The 19,501-nt window shown below is 41.2% G+C and overlaps 1 pseudogene; it reads right to left on the reverse strand.

Annotated features, from left to right (window-relative positions):
- Positions 1-7,966: 7,966 nt before the first annotated feature.
- LOC134573654 (zinc finger BED domain-containing protein 5-like) lies at positions 7,967-18,616 on the reverse strand (annotated as a pseudogene).
- Positions 18,617-19,501: the final 885 nt, after the last annotated feature.

The raw sequence follows: 19,501 nt of genomic DNA on the forward strand, positions 1-19,501 counted from the left end.
AAGGTACAATGCCTATTGAACCAATGGTCAACCATTAGAGGGTTATTATGGTACCAACACAGTATCATTCAATGTTTCCATGCCGTTATAAAGTGAATATGAACACTTGTGTAACTCAAGATTTATTGTGTAAAGGGTAATGCTATGCCATTCTGATGCCTAAACTAGTGACACTTAGAGCAGAGGCTATTACCTTCATGCATTCCTATCCACTCCCCCCCACCCTCCTGAGACAGGGGTGCCCCCTGTCCCCTCTTATATTTATACTTGTCCTGGAACCTTTCCTCCAGAGGATACGGCATAACACACATATCTGCAGTTTCATACTCAATGGAGAGGAATTTAAAGTGGCTGCATTTGCAGACAATATCTTATTTACACTCTCAGACCCCCTTCATACTCTCCCACACATTATGTCGAAAATAGAGGTATATAAAGGGAAATCTAATTTTAAGGCCAACCTATCGAAATGCGAACTGATGCCTCTCAACACTTCCACAGACATGGACAGGTCACTAAAACAGTGCTTTCAGTTCTCATGGGCTTCCACAGACATTAAATACCTAGGGATATACCTCCCCCAGAAACTGGATCACCTGTTCGACACGCAATTCCCTCCATTACTAGCAGCCATAACTAAAGACCTCCAAACGTGACACAAACCACAATTTGGCTGGTTTTGCAGACTCAACATTATCAAAATGAACATCCTTCTGCACATATTGTACTTGTTGCAAACGATCCCCATAATACTCCCTAAATATTCTTCAATACAATTCGGAACTTCTCACCACATTTTTATGGTCACATCTTCACCCAAGATTGGCTTACTCACTTCTCACAAAACCACACTCGGAGGGAGGAATAGGTCTCCCAAGTGTGGAACACTATCACCCAGCCATTCATCTAGCCAGGGTATATGAATGGACAAACACCAACGCAACCACGCAGTGGGTTCAAATTGAAGCTACCTTCCTTGAGGTTCCCATACATACAATACCTTGGCACGAGTCAAGCCGCGTGTATGTCTGCTCCAAACAACACCCAACTATCTCGGCCACACTCAGAATAATGGATACGACCAGGTGATTCAAAGGTTTATCTCAACATCCCTCACCTATGTATCCACCCACAGTCCTCTATTTCAGGAGGGGTGGTCGAGTACTCAATATCGCCAATATCATGACACACCAGTACTCATGCTCCAAGCGGTATCCCAAGAGACTGGAATGAAAAAAACTTTTCCACTTGTTGCCAAGTCAGGCCATTACAGGCAATCAACAGCTACATTAAGCACAACTGTCCAACTTCATACACACTGCAAACCTCCTCCCTAACGGTAATAGGGACCCCACGAAATTCGAACAGCTGTGCCAACAACACCCGTTAAAAAAGAAAATCTTATCAACCATATACTGAATCCTGGTGGAGGCTGATACACAGACCCTTTCACATTTCGCTGAGAGGTGGATGGAGAAGTTACAGGTGTGCACACCGAATCAAATACTCATGAGGGCGTATATCTTATCCACTAATCTGGGAACCCAAGAAATCAATTATAAACGCATTGTGCGCTGGCATTGCACACCCGCAAAAATGCACAAAATCCATGGCACTGCATCAGATAAGTGCTGGAGATGTCACCAAGTCAATGCTCACACAACACATATATGGTGGCTCTGCCCAGAGATTCAAAAATTCTGGAAACGTATACACACACTAATCAAAATTATAACTTTCTCGAATATCCCATTCTCCCCGGAATATATTTTGTTCCCAGCACCATTACCAAACATTAAGACGCCAGCATCCGAATTGGTAACTCACTTGCTCACAGCAGCGAACATGCTTATCCTGGCCCTATGGAAACGCCCATTATTAGGGTGTGGATACATAAAGTAGAATGCATAAAACAAATGGAAGAGATCACATTTTCCATCCACAAATGATACACAAAGTTCACTCAGATTTGGGAACCGTGGCGTATATTTACCCAGTTGGACCCACTTCTTCACAACTCTTAGCTTTGACTTAAAGGTTCTATTATTTTGCCTTAGCTGTCACTGCAAAGTTACTGGATCCTAGTATATGTTGTATCTTCCTAGTAAATGTTGTGTCTAACCAGGCAAAAATCGTATAACAAATTGTGATGCTATTGATATGTTCATCCCTGCTGCCCAGGTTAAGAATGCTTCTGTATAAATTATTCAGATCTATTATAATCTATGCAAAATTGTTAACATGTTGTACTATGCTTTGATATCATCTTCCTAAAGCCCACACTTGTCATTGTATGCAAACAAAAACGAATTAAAAAAAAAAAGCAAACAAACCCACAAACATATAGGTACAAAGAGCGAAAAAAAAATATTTTAAAATTATTTTTCATTTTGTGTTATGGATACTGAGCACTTTGCAAACCACTGGTGAGACATATTGATGTGTTGTTGACAGTTTTAAGTTGTTCTGGGGAATTTTTAGGTATTTCTGTGAAATATGACAGAATTCAGTCAGAGAAAAGACTAAAGTTTTCTGACCATTTTGAGCGATTTACTAAATGCAAACAAATTAGAAACCAGGAATAAAGACACTTTTCAGAATGCTTTAATAACACAACCCCATTTTTCAGGGCTTAATTTTCACATACAGAAATTTGTGTTAGATTTACAAATGACTTGAAAATGTATTATGAAAGCCGAGTTTGAATAAAAAACCTAAGCCTAGCAAAGTTTAAATATAATTTAAATATGCTATTTTGCCCTAAACATTGCAAGGCATGTTTTAATTTTGTACATATCATTACTTGATTAACATACTTTTTCACTATAGTGAGCTGTATGTATACATTCACTATAGTGAGATGTATGTATAAATGTATGTATGCATTAATCTTTATAAGAACGGGACATATACAATCGATATTTCATAATGTAATTCAATGCACATGATTTTCCAATGAAATCTCTTTCATAGAAGATGGAACACCAACAAAACTAAAATTAAGTCACCTGTGCTGTTGCTTTTTAAAATCTTGAATTTATACACGAGTGAGGAATACATAAGCTGTCACTGAACGCATTAATTACATACAAAGCATAAGGAGATGTAAAAAAAATAATAGAAAATACATGAAGCATCTTCCCTTGAATTCGTCGCTGTAAAGCTTTTCATAAGTATTCAACAGCTGGTACAGTCTTGACCTTTCTTTTGTTAATTGGGCCCACCTGGTGCTTCAGCATATATGAGGGTGGAACCTTTGCAGCTGGAGAGTATTGACATGGAAACCATGCACACAATACTTCCAGAATAAATATGTCTATAATTTGCAGATGTAACTTAGTATTCAGCTCGATCACAGTATTGGGGCTTAACGAAGTTTGTCTAAAAAAAAAAAAAAAAATGCATCAGGCTGCAAGAACTGGCATATATGTGTATGTATATATAGTGTACCTCAATATGGGATGAAAATGGATGCTTGCTATTTGGTTTTACTACTTGAGGTATATATTGAAAAAAAAACATGAAAGAATATTCAGAACTGTTGCATTTGTTATTGAGTAATTCATTTACCTTAAATTATATACATAAAGTAAGATTAAGGAACAGTGCACACACAAAAAATTCAGTTTCACCATATGGCCATATTATGTTAAGTCCAACATTACGTCACAGTACTCAATATCGTTGGGACCTATTTTAATGTAGTAGAATAACATACTAAGTGCAATACCTATTGCTTAAACAGCTTCCTCTCATGTATGCTTTCCGGTGTGCTCAGCCAAATAGGCTCAGCCTATATATGTGTGCTCAGCCAAATAGGAATCTGGTTGGAATTTCAAATAGACACAGACAAAAGAAGTAGGGGGCACATGGTGCTGCCTTAAAAAAAACAAAAACAAAATATATATAAACTGCAGATTTAGGAACAGCGCACACACACACACACACACACACACAAAAATACAGTTTTAAATTTTACAAGGCTGCTTAAAATCCTCTATCTTAGCATACAAACATAGAGATTCAGTTACACCATATGGCCATATTGTTTCTTGAATTATATTGGATGGGCATAAATATTTGGTGCACCTGAGGAAGACAGAAACGTTAAAACATGTTGTGCTTATGGGACTGTGATTACTGAAGAATACTTAGCTTCATGTAAGATTTCTATTGTTTGAATAAATGTAATTTATTTATTTAACTTAATTTTAACTGGTGGTGTTGTTCTCCTTATTCTACAGCGCCTTTTGGATGAACACACTATGTGGTTCTAACATTTACGCCAATGCTGATATATCAGAGCCAATATACCAAGGCTAAAAAAAATAAATGTGAGTTTCATGCCACACAAGATTTTAAATATTCACCCATTTGCAACAATTTTTTGTGTTATGGTATATCGTCTATTATATTTTTTTTTTGCTAGTTACCTTTTTGGAAGAATCTTTATGATATATGTATTCAATTTGTTTTGTTTATTATTATGTACACATTGTATTTACACAAAGTGCGCTGTTCATTTATTTGATGTCCCACAGTTAAAATGTATTTCTTCGCCAGTGCGCCCGTGGTGTGGACCTCACTCTCCCAGCACCAGACCAAACCACCACCCTCCACCCCCCAGCAGGCAGCTGTCTGTCCATTGTAGGAAAAAGCACCTCAAACTGCATTTACTGGGTGATATAAAATTCACATCTTTGATTCTTATTACTAGTTTTTGTTTTATATTATTAAAACAAACAGCTACTATTATGTGGCTCTGTTGCATAAGTCTAGAACTGTTATCACATTTATCAATTTACAGTTCCAGATTGTAAAACGTCTCATGCAAATTATATAACTAGAAGTCATCTTTCAGCTACTGTAGAAATGTACTCCCATTGGAGATGCAGTTCTAAAATTGCTGCAGGGTGACATTTTCGATTCTCCAGCTCTATTATTTAATAAAATGACAACTTTTTATAAAATCGCCCACACATTCCACTATAATTAAGTGTATATGGCTCATGTATTCCTATTAATATCTGTAAAAAATACTAGCTTAATAATGCAAATTAATCAGACTAATTGTGTTTATTGCGTAATAACAAAGATAATAGATCTACTGTGTTATAGTATGTTTCTCTGTTATAGATAAGTCTGAGATTTTTCTCTAGAGGTGGTTATACTCTGAAGATTGACAGGTGAACTTTTATTTGTTCATGATGCTTCCTGGCCAAAGAGAAAGTCTGTACAAAAGAATTAACCTATTGACAATGACTTTTAAAATCTAAATTCTTTGAATAACAAGTATGGAGTCTATTTACTTTCTTAATGCACCCACAATTCACAGTTAAGCTGACTTTCTCCAAAAGGTCAAAATACATGAGGCGATGAATTTCAATAGGAAACTGTTCCGAACCGGATACAGCTAGGGAGTGAGGCTGCCTAGAATACAAATAAGAGTCAAGTTCATGCAATCCAGCTGATCGCATACTGTAAACTAATAGAAATTTGAAATAGCAGGAATAAAAATAAAGGTTATGTTTTCTAAAAGATGGTTCATGTGTTGACACTTTCTGCAGCACAATGCTTGTTTATCAGACTATTTTAGTGCATTGCATTTTTTTTTCTTAATAGTAAAACTAAGAAATAATTCTAATAAAAATAAAATATAGCATGCATGAAAATTAATGTGTTGGGAAATAAAATGTTATTGATCAACTTTTTTTTTCTTTTTTTTGCACTGTGTTCTTTGCTTTTTTATTTTACCAAGTAAAATAAAAATATTGCTATTGTTGATCTGGTTTGCAGTTTAGGGGTTGTGACTATAACTTTCTATAAAATCATTCGGGGATCTAATTGTTCATTGGTGATTATTTTTATACTAAATAAAAATTGACCGCTAAATCCTACCCTGACATTTAGTAGTTTACTCAATCACATAGTGAATAGCACAGCAAGCAAGAGATTGTATCATATAAAATTTTTAGGCATGAACCAACAAATATTAAAATGCAAACAACGCTTGTCAAACTTTCAGATCCATAGTCATTTATACTCACCAGTCCACTGTGAACATAAGTGGAGCTATATAGTTACCAAATAAAACTGTTGTGTCAGAACAGATAAAGAAACACAAATAATTTAGATATGAGCAATGGGTAATCTCACAAATGGGATAATTCAGTTACCTTGAAAATGCTACAAAAGTGTACATACATGTATTTACAGAGGATATAATGAGAGTATACAACTGAATCCAAAATACATTCTGGATTCAATAAGGATTTGACCAGTTTAATGGAAACAAGAACAAGGGATCCATAAATACATTTCTAATATGCTAACCACTAGTCAAACAAGTCTTCAACTTGCTTCTTAATGCTATAGGATAAAAAAAATATATTGCAAATCATATTCTTCTATCAGATTTGGCTTGTTTTTAATATTAGACAAATTATCTATCTATCTATCTATCTATCTATCTTATTCCCACACTGAAGCTTGATAAAGAAATAGCATTGTATATGGACAGCTTCTCCTGAATACTTGAGAGTTAGAAAATAGAGACTGTCCCAACTTGCAAGGAAAAAACTGGTTCTTTAACAAATTATTTAATTAAAGTACAATTGAAAGCTGCACAAATAAACATGAAGAGCAAAGCCTGCTTGATGGAATATCCTTTACCACCTGTCAATAACTGGCATCATCTGTTATTTCAGAGTGACTGATTTGCTGAACACATTATATCATAGACCTTCGGATCACCTTGTATTTTTCTTGCTTTGAAGAACTGCATATCACCTCGGAATCACCCGCTATGCAAAGATCTGCAGTTAAAAACTGCATGGTCTGTACACTTTATATTCAAAATATTATGGTCTTTTCCATACATGTATTAAATGTGATCTTTTTCATTTTATTAGCATTAGGAGAGATATTTTATATTAGATTGTATCTTCAAAACAACGCACTATGTTTATTATATATAACTATATCAATGTTTCATACATATTCAGGTTAAGTGACACTGTCATTTTCAAAATGTAGAAACAGCAAGCTCACCTTTAAAGGGAAAATGTCACGTCTCTAAATTTATATGATTGATTAAATTATTGAAACTTGCCTGAAATGTATGTTAACTTTTTTTTTCACAAGATGCTCCATTTTCTTTTAAATGTATGTATTGATTATTTAACAACCTACATTATAAGCCAGTTTAGACAAGGCAAAGCTCAGACTGACATTTCATGACTTGATAATTATAAACATTTCTCCTCTTCTCCATATATTTCCTGTATGCTTACTGCCAGCGCAAAGGGAGGAGCTTATAAGAACGATTGACAAAGAGCTAAGATGGATGCAGGTGGTTGCAGCATAAAGAGACGATGGCTTTTGTATTTCATTTTATTTTGTACTCCTCAAAAATAACTTGAGATATACACATCACATACAGTATAAGAGATAAGTGAACATAATAAGAAAGTCCCCATTTCAGATAGTTTTGGTTTAATCTATATCAGGGTTTCCGAATTAATTTTTCTCTTTGAACTCTTTGACATGGTATAGCAAAACTTTGGAACCCCAACAAAAAAAAAGTGTGCCGTAGAGTAGCGCAGCGCAAACCTTTCAATTAGCAGAGTGTAATGTTCTCTTTTGCTGGCAAATTGTTTTTATTTCTGGTTCAATTGTTGACAATTGTATTTGCATGTCTGCAGTTTCGTGAAGTCATTTTCGATACTTTGTTTTAGTTGCAGAGTAAAGCAAGATCCAGTTTCACATAAGTATGTCCTGGCGAATGGCAACAGAACTTTGATTGCGCACTTGGACAATTCTGGGTACTCTTCGCGTAAATCATTCCAAAAAGCAATACAAGAATCTACTTAAAATTTTTGGCTTAGTTGACTGTCAAAAGTTATAGCGATCAGATCTCAAAATCTACATCAGAAAATTTGTCTGGCTTGTCTTTTATGAATGGATTTCAAACCCAGATACTCTTGTTTTCATTCAAGAATGGAAAATACTGACTAATACATGTGATTAACTGGCGAAGATGATGTACAATTTCATTGCGAATTTCATCTTCCAGTTCAATGTATGCATCTTCAAGAAAATCCTTAAGTGTTGTCAAAGAGTTCAAATAATTTTGCTCAACAGATGATGTCCAAAACTGCAGTTTATGAGACATTGAAAATATGTTAACTCTTGCATTAAAAATATTGGTGTTTTTTCCTTGCAGTGATAAACATACGTCTTTTAATTTTGTGAATATGTCTGCAAGATATGCTACTTTGGATAACCACAGAGTGTTTGTTAATCAATCAGATAATCCAAATTTATGATCCTGGAAATATGCAAACAACTCTTGACTCGATTCAAACATTCTAACAAGGACTTTACCTTGTGATAGCCAACAGACTTCACTAGTCGTGACTGTAATGGTGAACTTTTTATGAAATTAATTAACATTGACCGATTGGTCTAGCACAGTTTTAAGTGAGATTGAAATATTTTTAGCTACCAGTGCATGTCTGTGAAGAACACAGTGCTGTTTTTTTGCTACATTTCTTATATGTGTCACAGCACATTCCACTTTCCCAACCATTGCTTTGGCACCATCACTGCACACATCCACACATTTGTCCCAATTTATACTGTGTGTGTTCATGAACTTCTAGATACAGTTAAATATGTTCCCACCAGTGGTATGAGTTTTCAAAGTTTCCCACAGAAGCAAGTCTTCTTCAAACACAAAGATAAAGCACCGCGCTTACAGCAGCAGTAGCTTAGTATCCAACAGCTTAAAATACATAGTAAAACCAATAAAACATTACCTGCGCTCTGGCCTAAATCCCCATGTGCATTTAAACAAAATGGAGGCTCTTTAGTTTTATTCCAATGGCCATTTGAATATATAAGCTCACCAGCCACGTCAAGGCAAGCCTCAATAGGTGAGTTCCTACACTAGCCATTAGATATGCTGATATCAGCCAAGAATCTCCAGTGAGACAGGAAGGGGTATTTTATAAACCCTTTAACATTTAACCCTTTATTGGACTTCTACACATACAATAAACTTTGCTGATATCAGACAAAGTGAGACAGAAAGGGGTGTTTTATAAACCCTTTAACATTTAACTCTTTATAGGGCTTCTAAACAGCTTATATATTCAGATGGCCATTGGAATAAAACTAAAGAGCCTCCATTTTGTTTAAATGCACATGGGGATTTAGGCCAGAGCGCAGGTAACGTTTTCTTGGTTTTACTATGTATTTTAAGCTGTTGGATACTAAGCTACTGCTGCTGTAAGCGCGGTGCTTTATCTTTGTGTTTGTATATGAATTTTGTATCACACAGCTATGTTACATTGCTGCCAGCCTCCCCACGTTTGTCTTATTAAGAGTTTACAAGTATGTAGGGGCAGCACCCCTTCCTGTCTCATTAGAGAAATTTGCCTTTTAGCTGATACCAGCAAGGTGATTTGTATGTGTTATAGCCCTATTCAGGGTAAAGTATGTAGGGGTTTATAAAACACCCCTTTCTGTCTCACTTTGTCTGATATCAGTAAAGTTGATTGTATGTGTAGAAGCCCTATAAAGGGTTAAATGTTAAAGGGTTTATAAAATACCCCTTCCTGTCTCACTGGAGATTCTTGGCTGATATCAGCATATCTAATGGCTAGTGTAGGAACTCACCTATTGAGGCAAGTCTTCTTCAATCTGTTTGTCAAAATTATATCTAACAAAAACCAACACAATTGAAAGTCCTGCAACATCTGTGGACAAACATTGATGCAGTCGAGAAATTAGTTCAGTATGGATATCATCAACAAGATCATGAATATGGCGCAAAACTGTGTTGTTGGAAGGTGGCACTGATTAAATTTTTTTACTCAACTTCTCACGTAAAATACATGACACTACTTCTTTTGCACATGTGTGGCGGAACCAGCCCCGCCACTTGTGCCTGGAGAGGACTGCTTGCCAGCCTCTTGCCCTGCGACTATGGCCCTGGGATGTATTGCCCTGATAGGAACTGATTTGGGCATGTTGTATTGTATTATGCTGCTAGTGGCCCTTTAAGAACCATCAGGGACATACTGTGGAGTTACTGGGTGGCCACCATTTCATGTATCAGAGGTACATGGTGAGAACAATGGATGAAGCACATGGTGAGAACAATGGATGGTGGCCATTTTAACTCACAGACACTGTTATGACTTTTCTACACTGTGCCATCTCGCCGGTATTTGGTGCACAAAGACATCGTGCAGTAGTTTTAAACTATACAACAGGAGACACATTATACAGTAATTATTTTTCATATAGCCTGTATATGTGGATTTTGTGTGGGAGTGTCTGTGTGTATTGTACGGATTAATTGGTTGTATTTAAAAACCCTGTGGGCAGTACTATGTTTGTGGATTGTGAATAAAAGAGGCTGTATGTGCCAGTACAGTCAGTTCTGCTTTGACCTCAAAACGAAGTGTCGTCTCGTTATTGGGGGAATTGGATTGTATGCTGATTGCCAGGAGTGTAAGCTGATTGAATGCTTTTCCTGTTCAGCTGTTTACAGCATTCATATGCTTGAGAGCATTCGCATGCTTCTCCGGTTCGGTGGTTGTGGTGTCTGCTGCAGTGCTTGAAGTCCTCAGGAAGCGCTAGGAGCATCCGTCAACGGAAGGTGTCCGTTACATCATGGTTTTATTAGTGATTCTCCAATTGTGTGTGCTTCTCTTGCAAGTGCTATGCGGTAACTTACTCTGTAAGAAGCCTCTGTGGCTTTTTCATTAGCATTTTGAAATGTTTTGCTCATAAATTGTTTACTCTTTTGATACTCCTTTAGCTTTCACTTAAAAAAGTCAATGTCTTTATCTTTGTACTCTGCATGGTTTTGCTCAAAATGACAATGTAATTGTAGATTATATTAGCTTTAGTGTAACTATAATCTTAATTTTATTAATGACAGGAGGTGAATATTTGCTTAAGTCTCTCTTTACTAGAACTCCACAGCAGCACATTAATATATAGAGAAAAACACCAAAGACAAAAACATAAGACATCTATAAAAGGCTCCTCCCAAGCAACCATTTCCTCTTTCACGCTGCGACAAAAAAAGGTGCACAACAATGCCAATAAACTAATGAAAGGAAAAAAACATAACATAACAATGAATGCCATCCGGAAGAAAACTTCGAAGAATGGATGGGATGTTGATCTTCATCCTGCAAAACAGTCAATTCTATGAACTGTAGTCGAACCATTAAACTGAAACGAAATAAACAGAGTCGAAAAACACTGATTAGTGAACGAAATGTACTGAGAAAACATAAATCCCACGATCCAGTACTGATAGTATAAAAGACATGAAATCCATCACCAATTACAGGCAATACAATATACCAGACACCTCCCCCAACTTCCCCAGACATCACCCCAGACTACCAAACCTAGCCCAGGCGACCAGACAATTCAGCAGAAATTCAATCAAAACAATCCATCCAAACAAGGGGGGGGGAGGGGAAACTGGGTGGGAAATATTCGCCTCCTGTCATTAATAAAATTAAGATTATAGTTCCACTAAAGCTAGTATAATCTACAATTTTATAGCATGACAGGAGGCTTCATATTTGCTGTTTTAACGCTCCGACAGCAAAGCAAAAGAAGCATGGTCCAACGGTCTAAAGTACAATTGGCGAAAAGTCTCTTCATGGGACCAGTCCGCCGAACGCAAAATGTCCTGAAGGGAAGCGACTGCCATGAAAGCTCCGGAAGCTGCGGCGCCCCTAACCGAATGCGCTCCGAAGGTCGCATTCACCCACGCCAGTGTCAAAAGCCATCTTATCCATCGAGCCAGGGTAGGGGACGAATCAGGCTTGTGGGGTCTGTCATATGAAATCAACAACTGTCCAGAATGAGAAGAGCTAAAAGGAGCGGTAACCGCTACATAGCGAGCCAGTGCCTTTGCTACACAAAGTTTAGGTGAATCCCTGAAGTAAGGATACGACACAGCCGTCGAATCCGACTTGGTACGTCTAACCACCTTGAAGGAGACCCCCTCTGGAGAAAACGTGAAAGCGTCGACATCGAAGGCCCGGACATCCGAAACACGTCTGAATGAGACCAGACACAACAAGAGGGCAAATTTCGTCGAAAGCTGACAAAGGGAAAGGTCCTGGTTATCTGGCCAATCCCGAAGGAACGCTAAAACCATACGTACGTCCCAGAGGGAAGAGTACTTAGGCGCCGGGCCATAGCGTAGTCAGCAACACCAAGGACACACACTGATGTCGAACTTGTAGCAATACCCTGGGAATCATAGCGAACGGAAGAAACGCATATGCTCCCTGCGAAGGCCACACCTGGAGAAAAGCGTCCACCGCTGCGCATGCTGGATCTGGGAGCCAACTGAAGTACCCCTGGGTCTGGTGATTCGTCCTGGAGGTGAATAGATCCATTGTGAACGGACTCCTCTGATACTCGAGTTTGAGGAAGATGGTCCGAAGGAGTTTCCAGTTGCTGGCATCCCTCCAATGTCTGGAGAACCAGTCTGCCGTCAGGTTTGACTCCCCCGGAAGATATTCCGCTTGTAAATGTTGCATTGGAAACAGAAGCTGTAAATCTCCTTCGTCACCTCCGATAGTGCTCGAGACCGAGCGCCCCCCAAGCGGTTGATGTACTGCACCGCTGAGACATTGTCCATCCGAAGTAGGACGCAGCAGTCCGACAGGTGGTTCGCCAGGCTCCGAATCGCAAATGAACCTGCAATCAACTCCAGGCAATTGATGTGGAATTCCGATTCCTTGTCCGACCACGGGCCCACCGTGGACTCGGTCGCGCACGTGGCATCCCAGCCCCAAAGACTCTGATCTGATTCCAGCACGAAATCCGGGGTTGGTCCGAATATGGCCTTGCTGTTCCAGGCGGACATGTGCAGGAGCCGCCAGCGCAGTTCAGTCTTCACGTCCGGAGACAGGGAGATCATCTGTGTCAGGATCGGGACAGGGATCCAACACGCAGAGTACAAACAGTAGCCAGATACGTATACCGGACCTTAGAATGGCCGGAGTAACGTAAGTAGTACCGTATAGAATGGTCAAAGACAAGCCGAGGTCGAGGGTAACAGAAGACAGGTAAGCGAGAGACAAGCCGAATCAAGGGTAACAGAGATAAGCAGAGTAAGGTAAACAAGCCGGGTCAAAACCAAAAGGGATAATAGAATACACAAGCACTGAGTGACTAGAACAAGCTAGAACCACGACAGGGCAATGAGCTAATGAAGGAAGCTCTGTTAAATACCCTATTCAGAGCAGTAACCACACCTCCGAGACGTCCTGATTGGTCCTGCAGCAATTGACTGACAGGTCGATCCGGGGGAGTGTCCTGATGATGACTTCCTGCCTAGATGGTGTAAAAGGCAGTCACTCCCTCGCGGCCGGCCTTGCATGACCGGATAGACCGCGGGGAAGGGAGTCATCAGACCGTCTGGATGGTGGAACAGCTAAGTCTCTACCTCTTTTGGAGGTAGAGACCACAGGTACCCTGACAGTAGCCCCCTCTCAGATACGCCCACCGGGCAGAATGAACCGGGACGAGATGGGAAGCGAGAGTGATACGCCCTGCGGAGACGGGGAGCATGAACATCCTCCTGAGGTACCCAACTCCTCTCCTCAGGACCATATCCCTTCCAATCAACCAGATATTGTACTCTCCCCCGGGAGATTCGAGAATCAATAATAGAGTTGACCTCATACTCCTCCTGACCCTCCACCTGAACGGAGCGAGGAGGGGCTATTGTGGAGGAAAATCTGTTACATATGAGTGGTTTCAGCAATGAAACGTGAAACGAGTTCGGAATGCGTAAGGTATTAGGAAGAGCTAAACGATACGCAACCGGATTGATACGGGTCAGCACCCTGTAGGGTCCAATATAACGAGGAGCGAACTTCATGGAGGGCACTTTTAAACGGATGTTCCTCGTGCTCAGCCATACCCTATCACCTGGAACAAAGACCGGAGCCGCCCTTCTACGTTTATCAGCGTGTTTCTTGACCAACATAGAGTTGTGCACAAGGATTTGTCGAGTTTGATCCCACAACTTCCTCAAATTGGCAACATGAACATCAACCGACGGCACCCCCTGGGAAGGAGAATCCGAAGGAAGAATAGACGGATGAAAACCATAATTCATGAAGAAGGGGCTTGAATGAGTAGAATCGCAAACGAGATTGTTGTGTGCAAACTCCGCCCAAGGAATTAAACCGACCCAATCATCCTGGTGTTCAGAAACAAAGCATCGTAAATATTGTTCAATTTTCTGGTTGGTACGTTCAGCAGCTCCGTTAGACTGAGGATGATAGGCAGAAGAAAAGTTTAATTTAATACCAAGTTGAGAGCAGAAGGACCTCCAAAAGCGGGAAACAAATTGGGAGCCTCTGTCCGATACAATTTGAGAGGGTATCCCATGTAGGCGAAAAATCTCCTTGGCGAATATCTCTGCCAATTCGGGAGAAGACGGAAGTTTAGGCAGGGGAATGAAGTGTGCCATCCTAGTAAACCTGTCAACCACGGTGAGGATAACAGTCTGTCTTTTAGAGATAGGTAGATCGACAATAAAGTCCATGGCCAAACAGGACCATGGTTTCTCTGGAACCTCCAAGGGTTGCAGGAGTCCACATGGAAGCGTATGGGGTTGTTTGGTTTTAGTACAAACTTCACATGCAGCGATGAACTCCTCAACATCCCTCCGTAAAGTAGACCACCAGAAGTCCTTAGAGATCAAGGCGTAAGTTTTGCGAATACCAGGATGTCCCGCCATCTTGCTATTATGTAAACACTGTAAAAGTTCCAGTTGAAAAGCAGGAGGAACGAAATGACGACCCGCAGGGGTCTGTTTAGGTGCGAGATGTTGCAACTTAATGATCTCGGCCAGTAATGGAGAATGAATCCTGAGATTCGTATTAGCAATGATATTGCACTTCGGAACTATAGAAGAAAGAACTGGTTCAGGTACAGTAGAAGGTTCATATTGGCGAGATAATGCATCGGCTTTAGAGTTTTTAGAACCAGGTCTGTAAGTCAGTACATAATTGAAGTGAATCAGGAATAAGGACCAACGAGCTTGTCTAGAGGATAAGCGCTTAGCCTCCCCAATATATGACAAGTTTTTGTGGTCTGTCAAAATCGTAATAGGGTGTAGGGTCCCCTCCAACAAATGTCTCCACTCCTTTAAGGCTTTAATGACTGCTAACAGTTCCCTGTCTCCGATGTCATATCTGCTCTCAGCCCCAGAAAGTTTCCTGGAAAAAAAACCACACCGGTGTAATGGTTTATCTACCGCTAATCTTTGTGACAGAACCGCACCTACTCCTGTCTCAGAGGCATCGACCTCGAGTAGAAACGGCAAAGTCGTATCAGGATGGACTAATATTGGAGCAGAAGCAAAAAGTTCTTTGAGCCTCTTGAAAGCAGCGAGAGCTTCAGGAGACCACGTCTTAGTTTCTGCCCCCTGTTTGGTCATATTGGTAATGGGCGCAATAATAGACGAGTAACTCTTAATGAAGCGCCTATAATAATTGGAGAAACCAATAAACCTCTGAATAGCCTTGAGTCCCTTAGGTAATGGCCAATCTAAAATAGACTGGAGTTTGTCAGGGTCCATCTTAAAACCTTCCCCAGAAATCACGTAACCAAGAAAATCTATCTGAGACTGATCAAAGCTGCATTTTTCCAATTTACAGTATAGACCATGTTGCAGAAGTTTCTGTAATACCGCTCTGACCTGTCTATGGTGAGTTTCAATCTCCCTAGAGTGTATCAGTATGTCGTCTAGGTAGACAATGACACAATCATGTTGAAACTCCCTAAGTACCTCATTAATCAGATCCTGAAATACTGCAGGAGCATTGCAAAGTCCAAACGGCATAACTGTGTATTCATAGTGACCGTACCGAGTATTGAACGCCGTCATCCACTCGTGTCCCTGCTGGACTCTCACCAAATTATATGCCCCTCTGAGATCTAACTTGGTGAAGATTTTGGAGCCCTTAAGACGATCAAATAACTCGGTAATAAGTGGAATAGGATAGGCATTTCTGACAGTTATTTTATTCAAGCCTCGGTAATCGATACAAGGTCTCAGCGTGCCATCCTTTTTCTTAACGAAAAAGAACCCAGCCCCGGCCGGGGAAGAAGACCTCCTAATGAATCCCTTTTCTAAATTCTCCCGAATATACTCCTCTAGAACCAAGTTTTCCTGAACAGACAAAGGATATACATGGCCCCTCGGAGGCATAGTCCCAGGTAGAAGCTTAATTCTACAATCAAATGGCCTGTGTGGCGGCAAAGAATCGGCATTCTTCTTGTCAAATACTGCCTTTAAGTCTAGGTAAAGGTCTGGTATCTGTCTTTCTGTGGACTGAATAGGAGTCTCAGGTATGTTAACATTAGCTAATGGAGAAACCTTGCATAAACACCTATCCTGGCAACCCTGGCCCCACGAGAGTATCTCCCCTAACTCCCAATCGATAATAGGGTTATGTTTCTTCAACCATGGGTACCCCAGAACTATGGGAACGGAAGGGGATGAAATGAGCAAAAGAGATAAATTCTCCACGTGTAGGATACCAACATTTAAACTAATGGGTATGGTTTCACGAAAGATAACAGGGTCTAGTAGTGGTCTACCATCTATGGCCTCAACGGCCAAGGGTGTCTCCCTTAGCTGGGATGGGAAATTGTTCTTAATAGCAAAGGCTTGGTCGATAAAATTCTCAGCAGCACCGGAATCTATCAATGCCATAGCCCTTACTACTTCCTTCTCCCAAGTTAAGGAAACTGGTAGCAGAAGCCTGTGATCTTTATAATTAGGAGTAGAGGACAAAATAGAAACACCCAAGGCTTGTCCTCTAGAGAGACTTAGGTGCGAGCGTTTCCCGGACGGTTAGGACAGTTCGAGAGTAAATGACCCTTGGCTCCACAATACATACACAAACCCTCTCTTCTCCTGTACTGTCTTTCCTCCTCAGAGAGGCGGGTATAACCTATCTGCATAGGTTCAGGAAGCAAAGATACCGTGGAGTCAGGACTTGTAAAAGCGGGGGCTAACCTAAAAGAAGGTCTCCGGTTCCTCTCTCGAGTGTTCTGTCTCTCTCTTAAACGTTCATCTATACGAGAGATGAACGAAATTAAATCTTCAAAATTCTCAGGGAGTTCTCTGGTAGCAACCTCATCAAGGATTACTTCAGATAGGCCATTCAAAAATACATCCATATACGCTTGCTCATTCCACTTGACTTCTGACGCCAGAGACCTGAACTCTAGTGCATAATCCACCAGTGTTCGGTTCTCCTGTCTCAGGCGCAACAGTAATCTGGCTGCATTAACCTTTCTACCTGGAGTATCAAATGTTCTTCTAAAAGCAGCTACAAATGCGTTATAGTTATACACTAATGGGTTATCGTTCTCCCATAGTGGGTTGGCCCATCTCAGAGCTTTCTCAATAAGTAGGGTGATAATAAATCCTACCTTTGCCCTATCTGTAGGATAAGAGCGGGATTGCAATTCAAAGTGGATACTAATTTGGTTTAAAAAACCACGACACTTCTCAGGAGCCCCACCATAGCGTACTGGGGGGGTAATGTGAGAAGAAGCACCCACTGTGGCTACCTCTAGACCTAAACTGACAGGAGAAACAGGGGTATTACGTATCTCCTCTGGTGGTTTATTGGCATGAGATAATAGAGCCTGTAGCGCAAGCGCCATCTGATCCATTCTGTGATCCATGGCTTCAAACCTAGGATCAGGAGAAGCCAGCTGACTGTTTGTACTTGCAGGATCCATTTGCCCTGTCGTAATGTCAGGATCGGGACAGGGATCCAACACGCAGAGTACAAACAGTAGCCAGATACGTATACCGGACCTTAGAATGGCCGGACTAACGTAAGTAGTACCGTATAGAATGGTCAAAGACAAGCCGAGGTCGAGGGTAACAGAAGACAGGTAAGCGAGAGACAAGCCGAATCAAGGGTAACAGAGATAAGCAGAGTAAGGTAAACAAGCCGGGTCAAAACCAAAAGGGATAATAGAATACACAAGCACTGAGTGACTAGAACAAGCTAGAACCATGACAGGGCAATGAGCTAATGAAGGAAGCTCTGTTAAATACCCTGTTCAGAGCAGTAACCACACCTCCGAGACGTCCTGATTGGTCCTGCAGCAATTGACTGACAGGTCGATCCGGGGGAGTGTCCTGATGATGACTTCCTGCCTAGATGGTGTAAAAGGCAGTCACTCCCTCGCGGCCGGCCTTGCATGACCGGATAGACCGCGGGGAAGGGAGTCATCAGACCGTCTGGATGGTGGAACAGCTAAGTCTCTACCTCTTTTGGAGGTAGAGACCACAGGTACCCTGACAATCTGGTCGTAAGAGGGTCTCTTGCATAGAAAATGAGCCTTCAGCCATTGCATGGCCCTGTAATGTAGTGGGCCCGGGTAGATCGCCTGTATCAAGGCCGAGAGGAGACCCACCACGCGAGCTAACATTCGAAGGGGAATCCGGTCTTGCCGTAAAGTCCTTCTTATCTCCTTCCAAATGGTCGCTATCTTTGCCAAAGGCAGGCGAAGAACGCATGCTTTCGCATCGACTTCGAAACCCAAGAATTCCACTGTCTGGGAAGTCTCCAAGGTCGATTTCTTCAGATTGACTACGAACCCCAGGTGTTCCAATAAAGAGATTGCAGAGCGTGTCTGATATCTGAGCCTGGAGGGGTCCTCACAAAAGATCATCAAGTCGTCCAGATATATTATGCATCGGACGCCCTCCGACCTGAATCGGGCGAACACCAGCTTCAGGAGCTTGGTAAAGCACCAAGGAGCCGAGCTGAGGCCGAAGGGAAGGCATGTGAATTGGCATGGAACGCCCTTCCAGATGAAGCGGAGGAATCTGCGACAGTCCTCGTCCACTGGGACGGAGAGGTAAGCGTCCTTCAGGTCCAGCCTCGTGAACCAGTCTCCCGGCCGGAGAAGGTCCCGAAGAAGATGAATGCTCTCCATCTTGAAATGGTTGTAGACCACGAAGGTGTTCAATTCCTGTAAATTGATCACTGGGCGGAACTCTCCGGGCTTTTTCTTCACTAGGAAAATCGAGCTGAAGAAGCCCCCCAAATCCAGGGCCCTTTGGACTGCGCCTTTGGCGAACAGTGCCCGAACTTCCGTATCTATGAAGGACTGTTGTTCTCTTGCGATGATGGGGACTCTTGGAGGTCCCACCTGCGTTGGAGGGAAATGGAAATCTATGACATAACCCCGTACCGTCTGAAGGACCCACACATCTGAAGACACCTCCCGCCACCTGTCTCTGCAATGAAACATTATGCCCGCATGCAATGTAGTGTGATTGAAAGTGGCAGGAGTTGCACTCACCTGTAGGAAATCTTGCCCGTCCTCTGGCATGGTATTCATGACCTCTATCCGCCCTCTGAGTGTAGGGGGTTCTGGACCACGGGATCTGTGGCGG

This window comes from Pelobates fuscus, chromosome 9 (assembly GCF_036172605.1).
Source record: "Pelobates fuscus isolate aPelFus1 chromosome 9, aPelFus1.pri, whole genome shotgun sequence".
NCBI classification, from domain to species: Eukaryota; Metazoa; Chordata; class Amphibia; order Anura; family Pelobatidae; genus Pelobates; species Pelobates fuscus.